The sequence below is a fragment of the Ctenopharyngodon idella genome, chromosome 21, assembly GCF_019924925.1.
Source record: "Ctenopharyngodon idella isolate HZGC_01 chromosome 21, HZGC01, whole genome shotgun sequence".
Classification (NCBI taxonomy): Eukaryota; Metazoa; Chordata; class Actinopteri; order Cypriniformes; family Xenocyprididae; genus Ctenopharyngodon; species Ctenopharyngodon idella.
Window position 1 is genome coordinate 794,778 of NC_067240.1, and position 26,824 is coordinate 821,601.

The 26,824-nt window shown below is 36.4% G+C and overlaps 3 long non-coding RNA genes across 5 annotated transcripts in view; all 3 read right to left on the reverse strand.

Annotated features, from left to right (window-relative positions):
* LOC127503639 (uncharacterized) overlaps positions 1 to 26,824 on the reverse strand; it is a 129,068-nt gene that overhangs the window by 36,109 nt on the left and 66,135 nt on the right. The gene's annotated exons all lie outside the window — the stretch shown is intronic.
* On the reverse strand, positions 15,877 to 16,991 carry LOC127503640 (uncharacterized). The gene is made up of 4 exons (XR_007927152.1): positions 16,869 to 16,991; positions 16,483 to 16,694; positions 16,242 to 16,288; positions 15,877 to 16,111 (listed from the first exon to the last, which is right to left on the reverse strand). It is a non-coding gene; the product is annotated as an uncharacterized LOC127503640 (long non-coding RNA).
* On the reverse strand, positions 17,536 to 20,815 carry LOC127503649 (uncharacterized). Its single transcript, XR_007927162.1, has 4 exons — positions 20,731 to 20,815; positions 20,148 to 20,343; positions 19,999 to 20,063; positions 17,536 to 19,910 (listed from the first exon to the last, which is right to left on the reverse strand). It is a non-coding gene; the product is annotated as an uncharacterized LOC127503649 (long non-coding RNA).

The window sequence follows — 26,824 nt, forward strand, 5'->3', positions numbered from 1 at the left end:
TGCAAGATATTCATTGTCATATGTACCAGGTACAATGAAATTCTTATTTTGTTCCTCCTCACGAGAAAACAGGGTAAAAGGGGAACAAACAATAAAACTACAAAACTTTAATATATAAGAAAATGCAAGAATATAAAAACAAGACAATGCAATGTATAAAATATACCATAAGAATAATACTAAAAATAAATAAATAAACAATAGCAAGTATAGTGAAAGACATTTCTGGTGAAAGACATACATAAATGAAGAAGAAAGTCAAAATATTACCAAATGTCATGGATAAATATTTATTTAGTAATACGCTGTTTTGTAGTGGCGGGTCAAAATGACAATTTTCACCTGAAAATTTGAGGCAAATTACAGGAGGGTAAAATGACTTTAGAAAGATGGCAGCATCATTATTTTATTTTTACATGAAAATTGGTAGCTCTGTTAGTAAAATATTGGGATCTCAGTTCAGCACCATGTCCAAATTGAATGTTGACACTGCATATATGCAAATAAGGACATTAATCCAGGGTGTAGTAGAATGTATACTGTGACATGGCAGATTATGAACAATCTGGATTAATTGTTAACTCCAAATAAAGTATGAACAGTGTGAAACATGTTAACCCAGGATTCTATTCAGCTCATCACCACAGGTAGTCACAAATCAGGCAACCAACTTGACCTAATTTACACACGCAACTACTGCGCAGACATTATTTTGGTGCACATTTCCGATAATTTCTTTTAATCTACAATTTACTACTTGTGCACCACTAAGTCCTCCTTCAGACGAAACCTGTGCTCTTTTTCTCCTTCTTATCTTTCCTCTGTTGTGTCATCCTCCCTTCCTTCACCCACACAGTTCTCATCTCTGGATGTGAATACAGCAACAGACACTTTATTTTCCACTTTAACTTCTTCTCTAGATAGTATCTATCCTCTGTCATCCAGGTCTGCACGTGCTACTCCCTCTAACCCCTGTTTATCTGATGTTCTTTGTGAACGCCGGACCAAACTCAGGGCTGCAGAGAGAAAATGGCACAAATCAAAAGACCCATCTGACCTAGGTAGCTATCAATCTCTGCTCTCATCCTTTTCTGCTGAAGTTCATGCTGCTAAATCTTCATATTTCCACAAAAAGTTCAACAGCACTTCAAATACATGCACACTTTTCAAAACATACAACTCTCTCCTCTGTCCCACTCCACCACCACCCACATCCTCCCTAACTGCTGATGATTTTGATCATTTCTTCACTGACAAAACAACAACCATCAGCAGTCAGTTCTCTGCTCCACACACACAGGAACTCAGTCCAACCACATCCACAGCCACACATCTTCTCTCTTCATTCTCTCCCCTCACTGAGACAGAAGTATCCAAACTTCTCCTCCCCTCTCCTCTCCGTCACACCTTCTACAAGCCATCTCTCCTACACTTTTACCAGCACTTACACACATTATCAACACATCTCTCCACACTGGCATTTTCCCTGAACATTCAAGCAGACCCCACTGCTTAAAAAACCCACATTAAGCACGTCACTTGTAGACAGTTACAGACCTGTCTCTCCCCTACCATTCATAGGAAAAACACTTGAACAGGTTGTTTTCAACCAGGTGTCATCTTTCCTCTCACCGAACAACCAAGGAGCTATATGCAGGGAGCGTTCTTTAGAACTTCCGCATTAATGTAAGCCAGCTCGAAAACTTACGGTCATCAGATCCTTCTGTCCACCCTCTCATCACTGGGCATCACAGGTACTCTACTTCACTAGTTTGAATCCTATCTCAGGTATCCAAAGCCCATCAACTGACCACGGGGGTTCCTCAGGGTTCAGTTCTTGGACCTCTCCTCTTCTCCATTTACACTACATCACTTGGTACCATCATACAGGCACATGGTTTCTCCTACCATTGCTATGCTGATGACACACAGCTCTTCCTTTCATTCCAACCAGATGATCCCACTGTAGCTGCACGAATCTCAAGCTGTCTGGTGGACATCTCGGCGTGGATGAAAGAACATCATCTGCAGCTCAACCTGGCAAAGACTGAGCTTCTCGTCTTCTCTGCCAATCCAGCTCTACAGCACGATTTCACAATCCAGCTAGGTACATCTTCAATTACCCCATCAAGGTCAGCTGGAAATCTTGGAGTAATCTTTGATGACCTTCAAAGACAGCTCGGTCATGCAGATCTGCACTACACAACATCAGGAAGATCAGGCCCTTTCTAACACAACATGCAACACAGATTCTCGTTCAGGCCCTGGTCATTTCTAGGCTTGATTACTGCAATGCTCTTCTGGACGGACTGCCATCATGCACAATCAAACCTCTACAAATGATTCAGAGCGCTGCAGCACGTCTTGTCTTTATCGAGCCCAAAAGAGCCCACGTCACACCTCTCTTCATCTCTCTGCACTGGCTACCACTTGCTGCTCGCATCAAGTTCAAGACATTGATGCTTGCTTACAGATCTACCACAGGCTCAGCACCACTACTTCCACTCACTCTTACGAGTCTACATCCCTACCAGAAGCCTGCGGTCACTAAAGGAACAAAGGCTCGTGGTACCATCACAGAGAGGCACAAAATCACTCTCCAGGACATTCTAGTTCACTGTTCCTTGCTGGTGGAATGATCTCCTCACCTTCATCTGGAATGCAGAATCCCTTACAATATTCAAAAAACAGCTGAAAATTCATCTCTTTTGAGAGCAGTAACCTCATCATTAAAAAATATATGCTTTCATTTCCTTTAATCCCTCCTATTCTAGCTTATGCTGCTCTAAGCAATGTCTGAAACTTTGAATTTTGAGCACTTCTACACATCTGTAAAATGAATAATTGTAAATGTAAAATATGCCCCTAACACAAGAGGATACTAATCAATCTATGACTATTTTTCACATGTTATAACATTAGGAAAATGTATTACAATCCAGGTGAGGCAAATCTTGGTTTATTGATGTGAATACAGTGTGTGGGGAGAGCAAACACACTTTCCTAGGAGTCACAAAACTTTTTTCAAACATGTAATTATGATACTTCATATTTGAACTCTTGCTATAGCTTCAGAAGCTGTTAAAATTGTTAAAATCTTCCAAATTTCTGTGAAACTGATTCATCTATAGAATGTTATGAACAGTCTACTGAGAGAAAGTTAATGTGCCACAACTTGACCATTTCAGTGGGTTTTTGGCACATAGATGGGTATGTAAAAAACTGAAAAGTTCTAGCATATATTTCTTAGTAACTAAAACCCACCGCTTCACTATTAGTAGAGAGACGCTGCCAGGTAGAATAAATTCACGCTCTCTCACATTAATGCATTCATATAAATGTAATCTTTTCTGTGCTACTTCATCTGTGTCTGATTTAGAACGAGCAGAAATCTGTGAGAAATATAACGATCCAAACACAAAAGAACTGATAAAATAAACTTAAATAGGAGCAATAAGCTTGTGGGCAGTGCTGTGTCATATGCCATAGCTGTGCACAAGGCAACCCGTGCTCGAGGTTCGGACTTAGGGTTCATTCACACAGAACATATTTTTGCTTTCAAAAATGCGAAACGCGGGCAGTGAAATAGGGAAAAAACACAAGGTCTCAAGACGCGTTTTCTAAAAGTTTTTTCATTCTGTGTGAAAGGCCCCTTATTTGTTCATTAATGACGTCATCATCAACTAGTTGACATTGACTCAACTTTAATCACATAAATGTTGACTTTAAAAAAAGTTATTCAACCCCTAGTTGCAGGTATATGTAACAATCAAAGTATTTATCATAATGTACTTTAAATAACATTAAAAATGTTAGAAAATATCAGTTCTGCTGTTGTTCATGTTGTACAATGAGGAAGTTGTCATGTCCCCATCAGTGTCTTAATAGAGTATTTCACACCAGAGGAATGTTTTCATAGTTCCTATAACTATCAGCGGAAATTTTTTTCTATAGTCATGCAGTAAATAATTAAACAGGAAACCGGTGGTTCAGGTGTATTCCCAGATGTTTTATTTCTTTATTTGTCTGCGTGATTTTTCCCATTATGTTTCCTGTAAAGTTTTATCAGAAGTTTTCTCAGAGGATGAAGTTTAGACAAACGCAATAAACAAAACTGCAGGCTAGTTGCTACACTTCAAACTTCAAGAGAAAATTTGACTATTTCAGATATATATCTGCTCTGGTATCAGGAAGTTTGTGAAAGATTTCCATAAACAGTATTTATATAAAAATCTGGGAAATATGTAACATTTGATTGACTGTACAGGATACTCTCTGAAAAATAAAGTTTTTTTTATTGGCATTGATGGTTCCATGAAGAATCTTCAACATATTTCCATTCCACAAAAGGTTCTTTATAGAGAGGTTCTTTTAGATTATTAAAATGTTCTTCACACTAAGAAAAAATGGTTATTTTTAAATCTGATCACTGAAAGGTTCTGTGGGGAACCAGAAATAGTTCTATGGCATCACTGTGAAAAACCCCTTTTGGAACCTTTATTTTCAAGAGTGTATTATCTGCCCAAAAGTGGCTTCAAACAATCATAACCATGAACAATGAGCAGCAGTTTCTCATCACCTTCTCATCACATGGAAATTCTCTGGTTAACAGAAACAGACAGACATCAACAGTTTCAATGTCATTTTTTTTTTTTCCATTACTGTAGCAAACCATTTCTTTGGGAAAAAAAAAAACACCTAGTGGTTCAAGCTGAACAGGTTTGATTTAATCTGAAAGCCCCCAGGAAAACACAACTCTTTAGTGTTTTGTTCTAAAGAGTCACACTGCTAACAAAATACAAATGTTAATGATTCACCTTTCAGTTGAGAAAAACAGATGATTCATTATTGGAAGGCAGTATCAATAGATAAAGTGCTATTGTAATGCTGGAGACAGATCACTGAAGACAAGCCTCTTATCTAAATACCAGAGAGATCAGATAAGCTGATATCAAGGCCAGATAAAACCTTCTCCCATAATTATGAAATGATACAACATAATCTGAAAAATATATATATTAAAAAGAAGAATGTAAAAGAATGTCACAATTTACTTAAAAACCAAGGAGGATCGTGCCATAAAAAGCAGATGGAATTTTTATTAATTCATTCATTTTTTATTAATTAATTGATTTATTTAGTTTGGGGTGCCATGAAAAAAAAACACTCTAAAGTGATTCCTTGACTTCAAAAACTTTGGTAACCACTGCCTGAACAATGATGTGAGTCTTTCTACTGCTTTATTAATCTAATAATCTATAATAATAATATAATAATAATCTATCTATAGGAGATTTGACATATTATAGTCAAGTCAAGTCACCTTTATTTATATAGCGCTTTTTACAATGTAGATTGTGTGAAAGCAGCTTTACATTGATAACTGGTACTTTATTTGGCTGCACAGCAGCTCTTAAAGAATAGTGTCAATGCAGGCAGATCAAAGCACTGTTGAATATCAAATGTCAAGTCAAGTGTCCCCGACTAAGCAAGCCAGAGGCGACAGCGGCAAGGAACCCAAACTCCATCAGGTGACATCAGGTGGCAGACAAGTGGCAAACAGGTGTTTAAATGGAGAAAAAAACCTTGGGAGAAACCAGGCTTAGTCAGGGGGCCAGTTCTCCTCTGGCCAACAGTGCTTGGTTACAATTCAGGTTGCTATCATAAGTCCAATAGGATCGCAACATTAAAAGTATTTATTCCAGTTCCATCCAATTGAGGATTATAGATAATTCACTTTTATTTTATTTCTCAAAATGTGTTTGGTGCTTCTCATTGTATCACTGCTATCACCACAACATTTATATAGCTAGTATAGTGAGTAGTTTTTATTTATTTTACCTTTACTATGTTAGTTTATTGCCTAACATGGCCTTTCAACCATTATACTGTCACAGTCACTGTCTGTCTCACCTTCCCCGGACTCCATTTCCCAGCATCCCTCTGGTTCCTCACCTGCACTCACTCACCATTCACCTGCACCTGAAAGCCATCACCATTGTTAGCACTCTTGAGCACACCACTACTTAAGCCCCATGTTCACTCCACCACATTGTCTGTCTCATCTATGGTTAGCGCAATGTTATACCAGGGTGTCCGCGGGGTCTTAAAAAGTATTAAAAGTTGATAAATCAATTTAGAGAAAATTAAGGCCCTTAAAAAGTATTAAAAGCCATTTTCCAAGGTATTACATTTTGTATAATCTTCATTATGTATATTTGTCCAAAGAGGTTGTATGCTAAAGTTTACCTGAATTTAATCATTGCGTAGGCGAATAGTGTGTTTTATTCTGTGTAGTTTATTTATAGAATCCCGCTAGATTTGTTACCGCGCTCACTGACTGACTGATAGCACAGGTCCTTTCACGCTAGGTTGTTAAGCAACATCGTTGACTAATGGGAAAATAGAAGTTTTCATGCAAAAGGTTGGAGGATAAGGAGTTGGAACTAGGGGTGTAACGGTTCTCCACACACGTTTCGGCACACACTTGCACCTCGGTTCATCTCATATCTGACAACGCATACGCATCTATAATATGGTTTGTTGAAAATAAATAAAACAGACATTGTTAGACTAATGTATGTTTCTGTCGATGGATACGCATTCTGGCTTCCCCTAAACTTTGTTCAATGCGAGTGCTGTATGCTCTGTATGAGCAGTCATTTACGCCGTCATCATCCGAGTGTTGATAGCGCGCGAGCGCAGGTGAGACCTGAACAGAACACATTGCTATCTGCCTTTAAACTAAACTCATTTAAGCCTGGCTAATTTAAACATTCGAACGCAAGGCATGAAAGAGAACTTACACGTGCGCTGTGAGAAGATTTGTGCACTCATCCGAAGCGCGTGTACAGTGTGCAAACATTGAGTTCTCTTTCAAGTCTTGCGCTTGAATGGATAAATTCACACAAATTGTCAACATGCCCGTCTTGGCGAGTATCCTAGCAAACATAGTCGGTTATTAAGTGAACTTATACACTCGAGAAAGAACGCATGTGTTCAGTGTCAGTGTACTGATCCGTGCATTATGTCTTAAAGAGACAGCAGCCCTTGCATTCCTGTTGTCTGTGTGTTTTTAATGTTAATCAAACAACAAAAGACAAGGAAATCACTCACTGCTCTTGATGAAATAGCTTTTGTAACTTAATTAATAATTAATAATGATTAATCTTGTGAAGATTATGCAGTGTTGTTTTAATAGCTAACGTTACTTCATTCAGTTTCTGTATACCTGAAAACTACTGATACCAGAAAAACCTGAAACCTTTGTATCTTTGCTCTATTGTATTTATTTGTGCTGTTGCTTGCAGTTTGATTTTTATTTTCTTTATTTTTATTTGACCATAGTCCTTTTTTCCCTGAACATAGCACATACCGAACCGTACCGTAACAGTGACCCTAAAACCGTGATAAAAACTGAACCGTTGCACCCCTAGTTGGAGCCATGGGTGAGGGCCGTCTCTGGGAATAACCGTGAGGCGTCCTGCTCTGTGTGTCGGAAGGCAATTAGCGTAGCCTTGATGAGGATCAACGCTGTCCAGTCCCACATGATAAGTGCTAGCCACAAAGCCGCTATGGGACGCAAAATGCAGGTCTCTATCGCACAAATGCTCGGAGCTTTATTTTCCCTCTTCAGTAAGTTGTTTTGTTTATTGGTCTAATTCTTGTTTCTGGTTTCTCTTTCTAATAAACCTTGCATTGGGTTAGTCACTCAATTAATTCTCTTGTACTTTGTTCCCACCCTTCTGAATTATGTTGCATTGATAAGGAGTTATCATAAACTAAGACTGTTTAGTTGTGCTATCTTACAATCAATATATAGTAAAGTGTCGCTGATGTAACCGGTTAAACTTGAAGTGGCGATGAGGTCTTAAAATGTATGAAAGAAGTCTTAAAAAAGGTCTTAAAAGGTATTAAATTTAACTCCATGATTCCTGTATATACCCTGTATACGTACCTTGGACTCCCGCTACTTACCTGGATTACCTGCCTTCTGTCTACTCCCGTCTGCCAGTCTGTCTTCTCCTCGCCATCCCTGCAAAAGAGACATTATTACCCACTCCAGCTAAGTCTTCATTCCACGTGTTTACTGTTATCAACACATCTGTCATCTTCTCTACCAAATCCGTGCCTCTGTTCTAAATAAACATCCTGTTTAAAACTGACATATACAGTCATCAGCAAATGAGCCTTGTCAGCTTTTTCCCCTCTTCTCTCAAAAGTAACTATACACACAAAACAAAACTGTTCATGTAGAGGAATATGATCTGGTTTCAGGCAGATCACATTTTTCATGAGTGTCAGTGAGATTCTGCTTCATATGTGAAACATGATGATCCTCATTCAGCTTCAGATCAGATCTCTGATTTCTCTTCACTGTCTCCTGTTATGGAATTTTTAAATTAATCATAACTAACATTTCTTTTCCTTGCAGGATTAACATTTATATGATTTTAAACCTAAATATCCTCAAACCTGGGCCAAAGACAGTGTGTGTCTGAATCATATCTGAATAAAACAAAAGGGGAAATAAACTTAGGGACAGCTAGAGAACTATCTAAATATAATAGCCCATGATATTGAGTAACCAGTGAACTAATAAACACATGATAATGCTTTGCCATGCTCCTATCCTATATAAACTCTTGTACTCTTTTAGCTGGTGGGATTCTCTGTGATTGATATGAGGTCCTCCAGCCGTGATTAAAGCATATTCAAAGGCATAGTCTGTCTGTTTTTTTTGCTGTGCAGCAAGTTAGGAACACTAGAGATCTTATTCCCAAGTGATAGTGTTCAGTCAAGACGTTGACCGACTCAGCCGACGTCGATTAGGATTATACGTGCTAGAGTATAAATTATTTAAGCGTCGATTTTTAGGGGCGTCGATTAGGAACGACCCAGGGAAACTTAAGTCAGGTGCGTAGGGTAAATCTACCACACTTTTAACCTGAAACTAATGGCACTTGAGTCTAGTTGTGCCATCTAGTGGTCAAAGCTAGAAATGGCTAATCTTCTGTCTATTAAAATAATACATATGCAATAGATTCAAGTACTTATTTTATTTATGATGCCCTAATTCTATTTCATGCAATTGTTATTCTTTAGTCTTGAGTTAAATCATAGACTCATTAATTGATAATCTCTTCAATTTCATCACTTTTAATTGAGCGTTGAAATGTAGAAAGGTAATAAAAAAGATAATAGGATATAAAATACTGCTTGATGTGTATATGCATATATTCGATATACAATATGAAATATTAAGGAAAAACTACAAGAATTAGGAAATCTAAAAAATAGTGTTATTAATTAAATCATAATAAAATCACAATTATGTTTAATGTAATAATGGGTGTAGTGTGTGTGCTCAGCAGTAGGTGGCGGTAATGCACTAATAAAGGTGAGTGGGCGGAGTTTGTGTATCTGACTGCAGATCTGGGTGGTATTCCAGAAAGCAAGGTTAACTTACCGTCACATATACCCTGAACTCTCGGCTGATTAACCCAAACCTTGCTTACTCGAGGTGTGCTGGTTCCAAAAACATGTCCTGGAGTAAGTTCAGCCAACCCACAGTATGTTCCCGGTTAAGACAAGACTCAACCGAGTGACGAATCGATGATTCACCACGGAAACAGACGCTAAGAAAAAGCAAAGAATAGCTATACACTAACAAGAAGCGACACTCAATAGAACATTCCATTGCAACACCGGCGCCCAGCAGCGGCCCTGCGTTTCCGCCATTTTGGGGTGAAAGCGAGTCGGCAGTCCACTAGTTTCTATGGCAATATCAGCTGCTTTGTTAAAAAAAAAAAAAAGTACATTAAAGCTGAAATCAAACCTGAATGATGACAACACAGAATAAAATACTATCACTAGCGATCATCAAATCATTTTAACAGTTTATTTTACAGACTTTGTGTTTAAGTCTTCTACTTTTTTCACAAAACCTTTGCTCTCTAGAAACCCAGTCAGTTTGGGTTAAAATTCTTTGAAGTTCAAGTATTAGCATTATAAACACTGAATTAATACAAACATATGAAATTAAATTAAGGACATGCATCAGAAAAATTGGGAATGTTGGACAATAAATATATGAATATAACAGCTTGATTTTGCAGTGTTGTCTAAAGCAAAAGTGTCCAAAAGTGGGAATTATGTGATAACGGACACAGCAATGCATCATGTATTATAAGATCATTATGTTTGTAGTGTGATCCATTAAAACATACAATATATATATTTCAATTCAGACCTATACTATTATTACTAGTATTACTCCACTACGTCTGAAATATATTGTTCGCTGCAAACATGATGATCTTAAATTTATTAATTATTAATTTACTATTAATAAATGTGTAAAGTTGATTAAAATGGAAATACTCAATAAAGTAGGCTAACTACGTTACCTCAGATGGTTGAATGGTTAGATTCCACAACTGGTAAAATAAAACATATATAAGACAATACAACATTTACTGTAGGAGCCATACAATTTACTGATGACTTAATTTAAAAAACTGTTCTATTGCGCTTCTGATTTGGCAGTGAAATTTGCCGATTTTGGGTGCGTAAGATGTGAAGTATTCTATGGGCCAGTTAGTATTTTCACCCTAAAATGGCGGCCGCGCTACCGGAGCGCCATCTAGTGGCTGTTGCCCAAAAAGTAACAGACTGTCGCCTCTTGGGTTCTATACTCTTTGGAAAAAGTGCACCATTCTACTTCATTCTTCTTCTTTTGTTTAATGGCGATTTACATAACCTACTATACTGCCACCGATTGGGTGGTTGTGCAATCTTTTTTTAAATCTTTTTATTTAATAAGTAATCTTTAGTCACTGAGAATAAGAATTATGTTTGTTTGATGCTAATTATTTTAAGGGTTAGTTCACCCAGAAATGAAAATAATGTCATTAATTACTCACCCTCATGTCGTTCCACACCCGTAAGACCTTCGTTCATCTTCAGAACACAAATTAAGATATTTTTGTTGAAATCCGATGGCTCAGTGAGGCCTGCATAGCCAGCAATGACATTTCCTCTCTCAAGATCCATTAATGTACTAAAAGCATATTTAAATCAGTTCATGTGAGTACAGTGGTTCAATATTAATATTATAAAGCCACGAGAATATTTTTGGTGCGCCAAAAAAAACAAAATAACAAAGCTTCGGAGCGTTATGAATCAGCGTGTCGAATCATGATTCGGATCGCGTGTCAAACCACCAAACTGCTGAAATCACATGACTTTGGCGCTCCGAATCATGATTCGATACGTTGATTCATAACGCTCCGAAGCTTCGTTATTTTGTTTTTTTTAGCGCACCAAAAATATTCTCGTGGCTTTATAATATTAATATTGAACCACTGTACTCACATGAACTGATTTAAATATGTTTTTAGTACATTAATGGATCTTGAGAGAGGAAATGTCATTGCTGGCTATGGAGGCCTCACTGAGCCATCGGATTTAAACAAAAATATCTCAATTTGCGTTTCGAAGATTAACGAAGGTCTTACGGGTGTGAAACGGCACGAGGGTGAGTAATAAATGACAGAATTTTCATTTTGGGGTGAACTAACCCTTTAATAAGATATCACATATGTGTTTTAGAAATTATAACATATATATATATATATATATATAATGTAACTATAAAACAAATTTAGTTACATTAATATAACTATATTAAATATATAACACGCATCTGAATACCTCTTAAGCAAACTATCCCTGGAACATCAGCTGCTCCAGATTAGGTTATGCCCAGAGAGTAAGTTGCTATGGCTCTACTTACATACCCTAAAAGTACCCAGCTATGTCACATAACCTGCTTTCTGGAATACCCCCCAGCGCACAAACGCACAGTTTAGATGGATTATATCTGTGGTTTGAAGCAGGTGTTTGTGTGAATCTTCACTCACTCTTCAGCTCTGATGAATCCTGCTCCTCGTCTGCTGGAGAAATGAACACTGAATTCTCCTCCAGACACTGATCCTGATCCACCGTAAGACATTGGTGGATCCAAAATGGTCAATATTGATATTCATGCATTTTATTCATATCTTATATTAATCATCCATATCATTTATGGCTTCTGATTTTTTAATATTACATTAGATTTCAAGTATTCATATAATCTTACTCTATGTACTCAATTTCTATCATATAATCACATATTTACTCCCTATTGTACTCATTTATTATTTGATCTTCATTGTATTTTCTTTTACCTGTGGAATTTTGTATGTTTATCATTTTCAAGTGATCTTTAAGTGTTTCGAGGTAAAGGGTTGTGTCGACCTTGGATGCTTGCCATGTTCTGCCGAAGCGAGTTATTCTCAGAATTGATGTTCCTGTGCACACGATGTATCTTTTCCTGCAATAGTATTTTGTGCTCCACTAAGACATGATATTTGAAATGTGTTAAACCTTTTTTTTTTTACTATCTGGTAATGTCAGCAGTCACAGGACCATAAAAACACCCAATAACAGGAAGCCATAAAATGTCATAAATTCTCCAAAACAACGGAAAGTTCCAGCTGACCTCTCTTAACAGATTTTGAGGGTGTATATAACCTGTTCTTGTTAACAGGCACCTTTTTCCCTCTTCTCTTTTCTCTCGGCTCTCTGCCTGTGGCGCCACTTCTGATATTTTTCTGACAAGATTTCTATACTCAGAATTCAGACTCTTAGAATTGTAAATGCTAGAATTGATGATTGTTGTACCTTTTGGTTCCAATCTTAATTTCATTATCAGTTAATAATTTTTTCGGCAATTGTAATATTTCATTATTAATAAAGAAATAATTTTTCATCGACTCCATCAGCTGCCTGGATCTCATTGCCTCAGTTTCTGCATCAACATGATTATCAAACCATTGAAAAATAACAACAACAGCTCATCTAGTGATGGGAGAAACGAAGCTTTTCAAAGCTTCGAATCAATTAAACCAATTGCTTCGCAAAATGATTCATAGTTTCGAAGCGTTCGAAACACCACAAGCTGGTGACCCCTGCTGGTCAGAACAGTGTAAATACAACAAAAACTCAAGCCAAACATGCATAAAAACAGCTTTTATATTTTATCCGCAGCGTGGTATTTGAAACTTCCTACTTCCCTCTTCTGAAGTCGTGATTACGAGCTCGTCACGTTCAGGTGCTTTGTTGTCTGAAAGAACAGGAATCACGGAGGACAGCGTGTTTATTCTTGGCTATTTATTTGGAAAATCTTTTTAAAGCCAAAAAGATATTTAGCGCCCCATTCACTCACAATCATATAAACACTTACTGCGCTTGCTGACGATTCTGGAATTTCAGTCAAATACAGGCAATTTTCGCTGTGTATAAAGCATACAATATGCTGAAAATGGTTATTTATTAACTTTAACACAAGTGTAAGTGTCGAGGTTAGAACGCCCGCCTCCCATGCCGGAGACCACGGTTCGAATCCCTTTAAACCAATGTTTAAAGTTTATGGCCACCCAACTTGGGAAATGGGTATTAAAATTATCCCAGAGCTTCCCAGGGGTAAATACGACTTGAGAATGCGTTCATGTCCAATTTTTAACTAGGAAACTCGTATTTGTGGTAATTCTGATATCACATGAAGGTAGCATAATTCACCCCAAATTCAAAAGAAAAATAAGAAATTTTGTTCTCCATGAAAATTAAGCTCATGACCCTACTTAGGGGTGGATGGATGAATGAAAACAAAGCATGTTTTCAGTACCCTATAAAATAAATATATTTGTTTTAATTGTGCTAAGGATAGTTCGTCCAAAAATCAACTTTCTGTCATCATTTTCTCACCCTGAAGTAGTTCCAAACCTGTATGAATTTCTTTCTTCTGCTGAAAAGAAGATACTTTGAATGATATGGGTAACCAAACAGGCCAAGGGCCCCTTTAACTTCCATTGATGAGTGGCGTAAAGTGAAATATGCCAATATTCAGATGTACATAATTATTAGGCAGGTTTTTTTATACAGGTAAAATGGGGCAAAAGTAGAGGACGCAACACTTGTTGTCTGACTTGAACTAGTGCTGGTTCCTCAAGAGTCTCTCTCAACCTACTGTATCTATCTGTCCATAAAACCTTTAAACCTTTAAACGTCATTTCATGACATTCAGCTTCAGCCTTCCTTACCTTAGCAAAGTCTCTGAGAACTTGACACACCTTCTGGAGACTTCAGGAAAGTTGTCTATAAAATGACTAAGAGTTCCTGGTGCAACAATTGCAGTCATGTCACAAAATTAAGACATGCTTTTTTGGGTGTTAAATAATGGCGCAAACACCAGTAAATTGACTAGCGCAAACATTAGTAAATCGCCTTGAGTGATTCATTTAAATATACTCTCCTCCTATAAATTTTGCGTCTGAAAGGGAAGCTCCTGCAAATGCATATGCAATAAGTTCAGCCACAAAAACAACTCAGTCCACGCCTTTTCAGCCTTAATTTTGCACTGCGTGTCTTTAGTAAATCCCAACAGTATAAAAGAGGGTTTGCGCTGGTGCAACCTGTTAGTAAATCTGGCCCTACATGTGAATATGCATTTACTCATCTCACTTGCACAAAAAAAGATTTAGAATTCCTCAATGAATAAAATAAGCAAAATGCAAAATCTGAATACTATGCAAACCTCCAATAATTAAATGTTAAATAAAACAAATATTTTTATGCATTTAATCTCATTTTATTGACCATCAATGTACTTGCTGCTGACCTTCGATGATTCAGTTAAACCATAAGCAAAAATGACTAGATTTTTTTATTTTATTTGTGAAGTAAGTGTTAAAACTTCTGCTGTATCCTATTCTTCTGTATTCCAGAATGGCAGCACAGCTGAAAGGTTTGCTTGAGCGGCGCCCTCTACTGTACACACGTGAATTTCCATTTCCTTCAGCCTTATTATTTCAGTTTTGGTGTGAAAGAGCCTTTACATTTGCAACAAAAATTGTTGTTATTAAAAAACAAACAAGCAAGCCCAGCCCAGGTGAGAAAAAGTGACGCAAAAGTAATGTAACACATTACATTTCATAAAAAATTGACTAACACAATTAGTTACTAGTTAGGAATTACGCAATATTGTAATGTATTACTTCTCAAAGTAACTTTCCCCAACACTGGACTTTATCAATCTTTTAAGAACCCATATGGATGGAGCTATTCTTTACTTGATTGTGTTTTTATCCACATTATCTTTGATCAGTTCATTTGGAGTCCGACCTTTGCTGGTTCAGCTTCACTTCAACCTCTTCTGTTGTTTCACCAAAAAAAAAAAAACAACTCTCAGTATAACATATTTGTGTATTAGTTCTTCAGTTTTAACTTCATTATATGATCAGTGAGTGTTTGACCTCATCTGTGAGCGTATCTGAGTCATCAGACTCAATCTCTGGATCATGAGAAACTATGAAATCACAAACACAGGCATTCCCAGTAAAAACCCTCATTCAGTTAAAGTAAGATGAAAGTGAAAGTGTAGCTAAGTATCAATTTGTGCTCTGCATTTCATCCATGCAAGTGCACACACACACAGCAGTGAGTATTGAACATACACACACACACACACACACACACACACACACACACACCCAGAGCAGCGGGTTTCTGTAGTGCATGGAAGGGATTGGGGATTCAGTGTCTTGCTCAGTTGTGGGAAATGAGAGTGGAAGAGAGCTCAGTTCATTCACTCCTCACACCTATTTTCTGCAGGTACTGAGACTCAAACTCACATCCTTTGTTTACAAGTATAAGATTGTAAGTACTTCTAAAAAGTAAGGGAAGTAAGGAAATCCCCTTGAAACCTTATGGAATTAATAAAGATTGTAACACTTGCCAGGTAATGTCAAAAGAGTACAATAAAGTACAAGAAAAAGTTTAGATTTTTTTATTGTTTTTTGTTTGGAACGGGTTTATTTTCTGGAGTTGTACAGATCTGTTAAAGTAAAGTTATATTCATTCTAAAAAATGTTTTAAATGGCTATGTATCAGCAACAAAGCAAAACACTGATTACATCAATATTTACTGAAAAATACAAAAATACAATATATTGCAGGTTAGATAAACAGAACTGCTGCTTTCTAAAAAGAGAAAACACTCTCAGAACTACACACACACACCCACACACACACACACACACACACACACACACACATACACACAAAGATTAATATAGCACCAGATTTGTGCATCAGTTTTCACTTTTTATTCTCTGTATATGATGTGTGTGTCTCACCTCTTGTGTGACTCTGAAACATCAGAATGAATCTGTTACACAAGAAACTGTGAATAAAAAACACAAACATCTGATTATAGCAATTATTTCTGTAGTTCAAACAACATATCATGGGTTCAGATGCATGAATCGATTCATGAGGCTATGAAGAAAAGTGTCTGTATGTTAATTTACATACACCTTTCAGAATCTGCAAAATGAAATATAAAAGAGTTTGATCTGAAACATCATAAATACTCACAGTTTGGTTTGCCACTATTAATGCTGTTTTGTCTGACTAGAGTCTGCCTCTTTTTCTGTTTTGGTTCATTAGATTGTAACTTTTTGTCTTTTTTGTTCACCATTTTCTCTTTCTCTCTTGTCCATACAGTGTTTTTTATTATCATCAGTCTGTGTTTCTTCATAAATGTTCTCCAGTGCATTAATTTCTTGTACATTCTGCCGTTGTATAATCTGTATAAAAATATATGGAGGTTCAGTTCAGAGTGAAGTTTAAAAATAGTTGATTGGTGGATAATACAGGTTTATGTTTCATTATAACAGAAACAAATGTCTGGATTTAAATAGGCTAAATGAATTAATAAAAATAAATTTACAAAACAATTAAATAGAAAGTGTTTTATTCACCTTGTGATGAACTGAAAAGAATGAATCTCCTGTGCAGCTCTGAGAAATCACAAACTTCAGAGAGGATTTCATGAAAACTTCAGCGAGAACGCCTCCTGTCAGTTCAGTTCTGGCTTGTACTAGGATTTGATTGCTGTCAGTGTGTTTACTGACCTCTAAATACTAGGTTTTTGTTTCTATGGCTCCATCATTGTGTTTTTAATGGTTGCTATTGTGATGAATATAAGTAAACTTGAAAGTGCTGTAGTTGCTGTGGAGTTGATTCAACTCATCGACTAGCATGTTAATCTTTTGCAAATCCAGCGTTGAATTGACCCTCGTTTGTGAATCAGTCTGGCGTAAAATGACGGCATGACAACAACACTCTACTACAGGGGTTATTATTATTATTATTAGGGATTAAATCGCTGCCACCAGTGGAACAACCACACGGACTGAGGGGCAGAGAACAACAGGCTACACCAGGATGACATTTAATAAAACTTTAATACATCAGCTCATTCATCCATGAACATGATGTCCCGTCCCATCGTATTGCTTTCCATCGGCTGTGGATGACAACTCCCAACTCCCAAGACGACAACTCCCATGATTTGTCTTGTTCTTGTGAACCCAATATTGTGTATCGTCTCATGAGATAAGTGAATTGTCACAGCCCTAATAATGATTCTTGTCTTGATGTCAAAGGGGTTTTATTGTGTTAATCAAACAACAATTACAAAAAAATATGATGCTATTGAAATTGTACTTTAGAATATCTCAATTCAGTTTAAAATGAGCTATTTGAAAATGAAAAATTGACTAAATGTACTTTTGACTCAAAGCCCTGAGTTAGTTGTTGAAATTAAAGCTGTGTGAAAACTTCCCAATGGGACAACTAGCCTGTTCTCAATTAAACCTAAACATGAAGCAAAGATATTACAGTGTACTGTCATCATTATAGGCTACAGTAATTCAAAATAGATGCATGAGTTATTAAAAACATGAAATGTCTTTACCTGCAGATACCTGCAGGCTCTTGTAATGACATGGAGAATCACAGTGAATCACAAGCCATGAGGGTTTTGAAGGTTACATAGTGCCAAAAAACACTTTCTAACCATAAATCTCAAGAATGTTCATGTTCAGCAGGTGTTTTCCTCTGATCCGCATGGATCCAAGCTGTTGAATCACAGGTTGACTCAGTCCTGTCAATCATTCCTTTTGTATGATATTATACATCCACTCACAAGTGAATTGTGCTTATCAGGATAATAACAGTTAGGAGGAGTACACTGAAAACTATTTGGCACAGAAACGATTTGCACTCATAAATTTCACAGTTAATTACAAAGGAAGTGCACATTAAACAAAATATGCAGTTTTGAAATAGAAAGACTGTGTGCCACAGGCAAATACAGAATCATTACATTAAAAAAAAAAAAACATATACATATTTTTATTATTTTAAAATGTTGTAATCAGTTTTAAAAATGTGCAAAAATAAATACTGTTGCTCCTATATATAGCATCTTTTCAAGCATTAAAAACAGTGATTACAGTGATAATCAGATTCTTTCAGAAAACTCCTTCATTCACATCTTATGCTGTAATTAGGCATGTGACGGTATCAAATTTTCATGTTGCGATAAATGCTGAAGCTTTCATCACGGTATACGGTATTATCACGATATTGAAATAAGTTGCAAAAAAGTGTTGTCATACAGGTTCTTATAACAGAAAGAACATTTAAATACAATAACACAATACAATACATAAAAAAAAATCTAAAGTAAAATGTTTCATGTGCAAAAGAATTATAAAGAACAACAGTTAACACTTTACAATAAGGTCTCATTATTTAACATTAGTTAATGCATTAACTAAGATTAAGAATGAGCAATTTGTTACAGAAGTTATTATTTTTCGTTAATGTTAAAAAATACAACTGATCATTGTTAGTTTTAGCTCAGGTCCATTAAATAAGTTGTTTAAATTATTGCTTTATAAGTATTTTTCATTGTCAGTTTGGTAATAATGAATTTGTTAATGAAGCCTTATGTCACTAAGTGTTACAGAACAATAACAAATAATCAGAACATTTTCAATCATTAGGGCATGTTGTAGTCCAGATTAAAATATAAAAATGTTTAAGTTTGAAAGTAAATAGCCTGTTAAGTCTTTAAGTATTAAGTATTTGGTGCTGTGATGAACAACATTGAGATTACAAAAAAATGAATAGCTGTTTGAAGCATTTTAAAAACTGTTCACTAGCGCAGTTGTTTTGTTTCTGGGGTAACCGCTGCACTTCTGCTGTTCCATCAGCGCCCTCTGCTGTCAGAGAGTGAACGTGCACTTTCATTCAGCGCGTCTCCTTCACTCGTTCCGCCATGTGCTTCATATGCATGTTGGGCTTGTTTACATCTGAGCGCGTGTTCTTTTGACGCAGAAAACAGCAGTGTTGTGCATTTTATACGGTTGATGGGGAAAGTATTTTTAAAGTATAAATATTCATAATTCATAATAATAATTATTCACGGTATTTTGAAGTTCCCACGATAACAATATTGTGTATATTCATTATCGTGATATATCGTAGCTGTAATAGCACCTGATTTTAAGTATGTAGTTTCTGCAACACTAGTGGCACCTCAATTATAAAAATAAATGCTTTCAAACAAACTTGCAACTGTCCCTTTCGTCCGTTGCTCCTTCCCCTGCTGTCAAAATTTTTAGACATGTTTACAGCTTGTCTAAACTTGAAAACGTGAGAGCTGATTGGACAAATATTTTATGGACCTGAGACTTTAGCATGTTTTTGTTTATTAATATTTAGACAACTATAATAATAGATAGCTATTAGGATGTGAAGAGACATTATATATAAATATATTTATGACATACATTCCCTATATCTTTAACTATATACCTGATAGTTGATGTATCATTTAGGTCTATATTATTTTGAATATTGCTAAAATATAAGAAATATAAAATATGCATTGCGTAATGTGTGATTGAATATTAAGAAATATTTTGCTGGTCAGGTAAAATGAACTACACCTGTTTGAAGAGAAAACACAAAAATAACACATAACTGTCAGTATAACAGAAGTTACTCTGTTTAGTCGGTGATTAATGAGTGTCTCACCTCATCTGTGAGTCACATGTGAGTCATCTGAAACATCAGAATGAAACTGTCTGGATCTTGAGAAACTAGACATTAAACACACAAACATCTGATTATCTTCATAGTTTTGTGTTGATGAATACAGTCAGTGTTTTATATTAAAGACTCACAGTTTGGTTTTCCACTGTTAATGCTGTTTCGTCTGACTCTCAGGATCTGTTTCTCTCCTGGATTTGTATCCCATAATCTTTCTTTGCCATTTTCCTCTTCCTCTCTTGTCTTAATTTTTAATTCTCCTGCAGTTTGTGATGCTCCATAGATCTTCTGCCATGCATTAATTTTCTTTAAATTCTGTTTTTGCATTATCTGTTGCAATCAATAGAGATGAAGTTGAAAATTGTTTTGAGGTACAGATTTACATTTCAGCTTCACTATAAAACAAACACTAAAATCACTTTAGATTTAAATGCTTTTTTTCTTTTTTGGCAAGACTTTAGTATGGGGTCCAGTTCTCACTTTTAACTAGCTGCTTATTAGCTTGCATATTACTAGGATATTGGCTTTTTGTTAGTACTTATAAAGCACATATTAATGCCTTATTCTGCATGACCTTATTCTACATTCCATATTCCTACCCAATGCCTAAACTTTACTGAGGCAAAAGTCATAGTTAATAGTGAATATGTGTTCCCCATACTATAGTGTTACTTTTTTTTTTTTTCAAACAGTTAAAGATGAAAGTGTTATAATTACCTTGTGATGAGCTGAGATGAGGGAATCTCTACTGCAGATCTGAGATCTGTGTTGTTGTAGTCTGAGGTTGAGTGCTCTTAAGATTAAGGAGTTTCTTTTCACATCATCTGTGATTTACTCGTTCATATTCACCCTCCCTCTAGACCTGCTTGGGCTTGTACAGATTTAACAGAATCTATAATCATATTTTTTCTTCCACCCTGATGCTGCACAACACTTTACAGGAATGAGTTGAGTAGAGGCGAGGATCTAAATCAAAATAACCAAATCAAAAAGTTAACAACAAAATCATGATAGCAATGATAATAATAAAAAGGGAAACTCAAATGTGAGAGTTTTGTAGAACAGAACACAGACAACAATCAACAGCGAACTGAAGAACTGGATATACACAATCTCTAATTTGAATTTATTTGAGAACATGTTCATAATGCATTGATAAATAGTGATGTATACTGACATTGTCAGTAGATTTTCAGTTGACTGAAGAAAAAGATGGTGCTTCTTTTAGCTAAGCAAACAGTTATTTATTTATTTTTTATTTTGTTTTATTTTTTTCTGCTATTTTCAAAAAGGCCAAATATCATCTGATATATCAGTGTATTCATACAGTTACACATCCAACTTCTGTGTAATCAAAATGACTGAGGACAAGTTTCAACACAAGTCAGGACATCATAGTTGTGTAATGCGTGATGGGCATTTCTCAATCACATTGCAGACAGAAATATCGTTAGAAACAAATGTGAAATCACACCAACATGTTTTTATCTCAGACTAAATCATTCAAACACACATTCTCTATAGAAATAACAAAATTCTTTCTACATATTTAATTAGCCTTTAAATAAAATATTATCTTTTCAATTTGTACTGCTTTGTGTTTCATTAAGTTGTATTATATTGTGTTTGTATACTGTATAATTATATTGTATTTCATTATAAGTCATTATGCACTCAGGTCTATCTATGTTTAAATATTAAAGAAGTAAACTGACTGGAGTTTTCTTCCCAATGTTTAGTTCATTTGCACCAAATTGAGCTTTACTCCATCTAGTGGCAACAGTCATGAAATGCCATTCATGTAATCTTCTTCCACAAGAGGTCAGAAAATACACTCAACGCATGATCTATTTTGCTTTAACAGGTCTATACACTGTCCGTTTGGATTTAAAAAGGCAAATGTTTAGGAGTCTATGATTGGATCATCATTGCAGTGATTATGATGTTTCTAGCATGTTATATGTTTAGCAACAGTTCTTCTAACCCTGATTGATGGAGTGTGTAGATTTTCAAGACACATTATGACCATATTCCAGGATGACAATGTCAAGATTCATCAGGATCAAATTGTGAAAGAATGTTTTGTAGAATGAAGATTCATTTTTACGCATGAATCGGCACCTCTGGGTCAAGAGTTTAATTTCATTGTAAGTCTATGGGATGTGCTGGAGGAGACTTTACAGAGTGCTCACCTCTTGCATTGTCAATACAAGATCTGGACCAAAAAATGATGCACTTTTTGATGGAAATAACTTTACAACATTTAACATTTAACATGGGTCTGATTAATCTTGACATTGTCATCCTGGAATATGGTCATGATTTGTCTTCCTACAGTTATTTTTTTAAATTTTCATTTTTGAAAAAAATTTATGTAAATTTATAGCACTATACTTTATTATTTTGCATCCAATTACAAAAAACAAAACAAAAAAACAAAAAACAAAAAAACATGTTAACACTGCTGTGAGGGTGAGTGATAGTAAAAATGACATCTTTCTCTCTTCTGTTTGCCATTTTCAGTCGCGCTCTCTCTCTTTTCCTCTTTTTGAAAGTTGTGAAAACACTATTATGGAATTTTTCTTTTGCTATTTGAGCAAATCGGAACACACAAAAAAATTTAATGTAGTCTTTCATTCACCGCTGTAGAAGTTTACCCAACTATGACGACTTCTGCTTCTGAGAAACCAGGAAAAGTGAAAAGGGTCAATCAGGTGTTTAATTAGAGACAATAAATGTGCAGCTGCTGGAGATTGTCATAATGAAACACACTGATCTGTAGACCAAGATCTCTAACACTTTAGGTCACAATCCGTCTCTCACAGGGAAATGCTGTTTGAAACTTTGTCCAGTCCTGCTCCTGGAGGGTCTGCAGAGTTCAGCTCCAACCCCAGTTAAACACACCTGAACAAATAATCAAGCTCTAGAATCTTCCAGTCAGGTGTGTTGAGATGAGCTGGAGCTAAACTCTGCAGGACACTGACAGGACTGACACCCCTGACCTAAACAATCTGATAAAAGTACAACATTGTGATTCATCACAGATCATCACAAGGTGATTTACTTCATACTAACAGCAGATGTTTTAGATAATGAGTGAAATATTATTTACACTGAAGCTGAATGTGAAACTCTACTGTCTCTTTAATTGAAGTGAATTTCTAAAACAACCTCTGAACAGAAATAATTAGAGAGGTCCTGCAAAGAAGAATGAGAGAAACTGCCCAAAAATAGCTGTGCCAAGCTTGTAGCATCATAATCAAAAAGACTTGAGGCTGGAATTGGTGCCAAAGGTGCTTCAACAAAGTATTGAGCAAAGGCTGTGATGCAATTTTCTTGGCCGATTCCGATTTCCGATTTTTTGATAGTGTGATCTGCTGATACCTATTTTTGCAGATTCTGATTTTCTTTCTAAGAACTATAATTGACAGCATATACAAACAAAAATCTGCTTTTCTTCAACGCAAAGTTTTATTTTCATAAAAAAAAAAACAAAAGTAAAACTCAGTAATAAAATAAGAACAAATAAAAAAAAATTGCAAACAACAGCACAAATGAAAGCAATAGAGAGCTATGAAACTAAGTTTTTCGGGTTAAGTAGGTTTTTATTCAGGTAAGAAATACTACAGAAATTAAAGTAATCAAATGTAAAATAACACATTGGTTACCTTAATTTCTGTTATTGTAAATATTAAATACAGATTCATTCTTACCATTAAAGTTATAAAACGTCTTCAGTCAAGAGCAAAAAGTGATTTTCTTTGTCTTTTGTTCTTTAAATAACATGACAGACAGTAGCAGGAATATTGGACTGCTGTCACTTTAAGAGTTTATGAACAGACCCAATACTGTTACACAACATGCGTTCTATTTCTTAGGAATTTAATGATCCAAAACTGACTGTATTTATCTGAATAATCACCAAGACGGGCATTTTGACATAATTTTGTATGTATTTGACCTTTTAAGCGCAGTAAGCCACTCATTTTGGTACTTGTGATCTGTTTGACTTCTGTCTCTGTTTGAGACTGAGTGTGGCTTGTTCGCTCCACTAATATAGATCAGTGGTGCACGTGCTTTTGGTGTGAACGCGAAACCTGCGGGAATGACTAAAATTATGTGCAGTAGAGTACCTCAGAGATGACGTGTTTTTGTAGGCCAACCCGGAAGTTAGCGGCGCACGGGTTCCCTCGATCGAAAGCCTATGCATTTTTCCCATAGACTTTTGGAAAATAGCAAAAAATAAGCTCTGTGATTAACAAAGGGTTATGACGCTTACACGTTTTGTCTATCAAGATAATCTTTACAAGTTAACACAACATTTATACATTTTGAAGCCTAAATAAAGTGGTCAGGTATAAAAAGCTAACAGTAGGCTATAAACGGACTACAGCACACCATGGTCGCGGATCAACGTCACCACCACCAAGCTTCCTCAAACTTTATTTAAAAAACAACTTAAAAACATGCTCGCTGATTATGATCTGTACTGTGTATGAATCCACTTTTCCATGAGAAATGCTGTCCAAATGTCCTGTTTGTCATGATGACGTCTAAAGTCCCCACCAAAGGAAGTAGTCCCTTTTAGCAACTTGTTAGCAACCGCCGTTTTTAAGACACAATAAACGTTTAAAAAATCACAAGCGGGTTATAACTGGTGTGTTTTATGTCATTAATCAAAACGTGAAAATATTTAGAGGCTTTGTTAACCACAGACCTAACTTTAGGCGATTTAGCAAAAACCCATTCAAAAAACCCATTGACTTCGGGGCGATGGAACCGGAAGTCCTAAAATGCTAACTCGCTTCCGGGTTTTGCATACAAAAACACATCATCTCTGAGGCAGAGATTGTATATAATAGGGAGATAAGAGGGTCTGTATCTCTTACTATTGGAGAAAGCGTAACAGCTAACTTAATCACGTGCGGCACCTCTCAGCCTATCGCGTGATGGCAGTGACATCAGTCGCAACATTCCCTAGTCTGCCTTCTCTTAAAAAATACATTTTTATCAAGCTAAAATCTACATATAGTTCCCAACGAAAGTATTGTTTAGTGTAAAACATGCTGAAGATTAGCAAACAGGCTGTCGATTAATTAAATGATTAGCTATTTCCCCACAAAAGCTGTTTAATCAGCATAGCGAAGCCTCTCATCCATTGACATCCATTCAAAAAACGGCCTCTGGTCTCATTCCCTGCATACCGCCAGAGGAGCTTTAGCATTAGCCGTTACGCTTTTTTGGCTAAAGGTTGCAGGCTTGCCTTCCAGTGGCTTTGTCTGAGGTACTCTATACAAGCACTATTTAACCGGAGTGAATGAGACGAGTGAGAGAGAGGAGGCGCACGCGCAGGTGTGTGTCACTTCGCCGTCGGGGAGAAGAGAGCGAGAACACGCAGCTGACGTTATTGCCTGTGCTGCTGGTAACAAAACGGATCAGCTCGGAATCGGAAAGAAGTGAGACTGACCTGCCAGACAGTCTAGACCAGCTAGAACTTTTGGCGACGCAATGACCAAGTCCGAGAGCATATACCAACGTGAGTCCAAGACAGTAAGTCCGAGACAACAGAAAAACATCTCGAGTCCAGACTCGAATACTACCAAAGTCCCTTTAAGAAAAGTCTTTCACTTGGCAGCCATCTTTGAAACGCCTCCCGGGCATTCAAGTGCTCCTATCAGAAATTTTGTTTCTAAACGCTCGAATCATGACAAAAAAAACTGTATTTTTCAGGCTGGATTAAGCAAATGCGCATGCCCAGTCCTAAATGCGCATCTCTTGTGCCTCATTTCAGAGGCGCGTGTCTGACTGTTTCTATAGGAACCGGAGCTTCTAACGGTCGCTGCAGTGACACGATGACTTTACCAGTCGGCGATTGGCTCTTATTTAGAAGGCGGGACTTATTCCGCCATATCCCATTCAAAACAATACGAGTGACATGTCTTGTGTTATTCTATAGTCTTTGGTACTACAGCACTAACATCACATAAGGAAAGCGTAGGTTTGAGTTTATTGTAGGAGCAATTAGTATTTTCTTTCATTTACAAGCCACTAGATCAGCTTCAGAAATGGGCATGAGCCAAAATAACAAAAAAACAAAAACTAGCTGTTTTTAGAAGGCTATCTTATCCTAAAAAAAAAAAAAAAATTAAACAAAAATACATCCTAATTCCCTATCTCCCCATTTGTTCAAAACCAGGAGAAAATATAGTTTTTAAACAAAAATAGGCACCCATTTCCTACAAGAGTGGCATTACTATATTTACAGATTACCTTTTAATACCGACACAATATTAAACAGGGAATTAGCAAAAATAACCAAAGAAAAAGATGGTGGGAAAACCAGTTGGAAAACAATGTTAGACATGCAACAGGCTACTTCACTTCACTTAGATCAACTTTACAACAGGCCAACGCATCCTCCCGGCAGAACACACACTCAGAGCCGCGCCTCCCTTGTATTGCGCAGAAGCGCGTTTTCAAAGGATGCAATGCCAAAAAAGGAGCCAATCCGCTTTCCTAGATGTTTAGCAGCCAGAATCTGGAGCAATGAGGAGAGGGAAACTCGAAAGGGAAAAAGAAAACATAACCACAAATTACAGTAGGCCTATAATATTAAATACATCCGAGGACGTAACAGAATCGAGAGATAAACACATCTGATCATATTCGTAGTTAAAAAAGATCAAGATTTGTTTTAGATACTCATAATACCATAAAAATAATCAGTTTAATAAAAGTTATGAGTTTTTCACACATTTGGACAACAAAATGTCTCTCTGTGTGAAACATGATGCTTTACAGGCAAACAGTC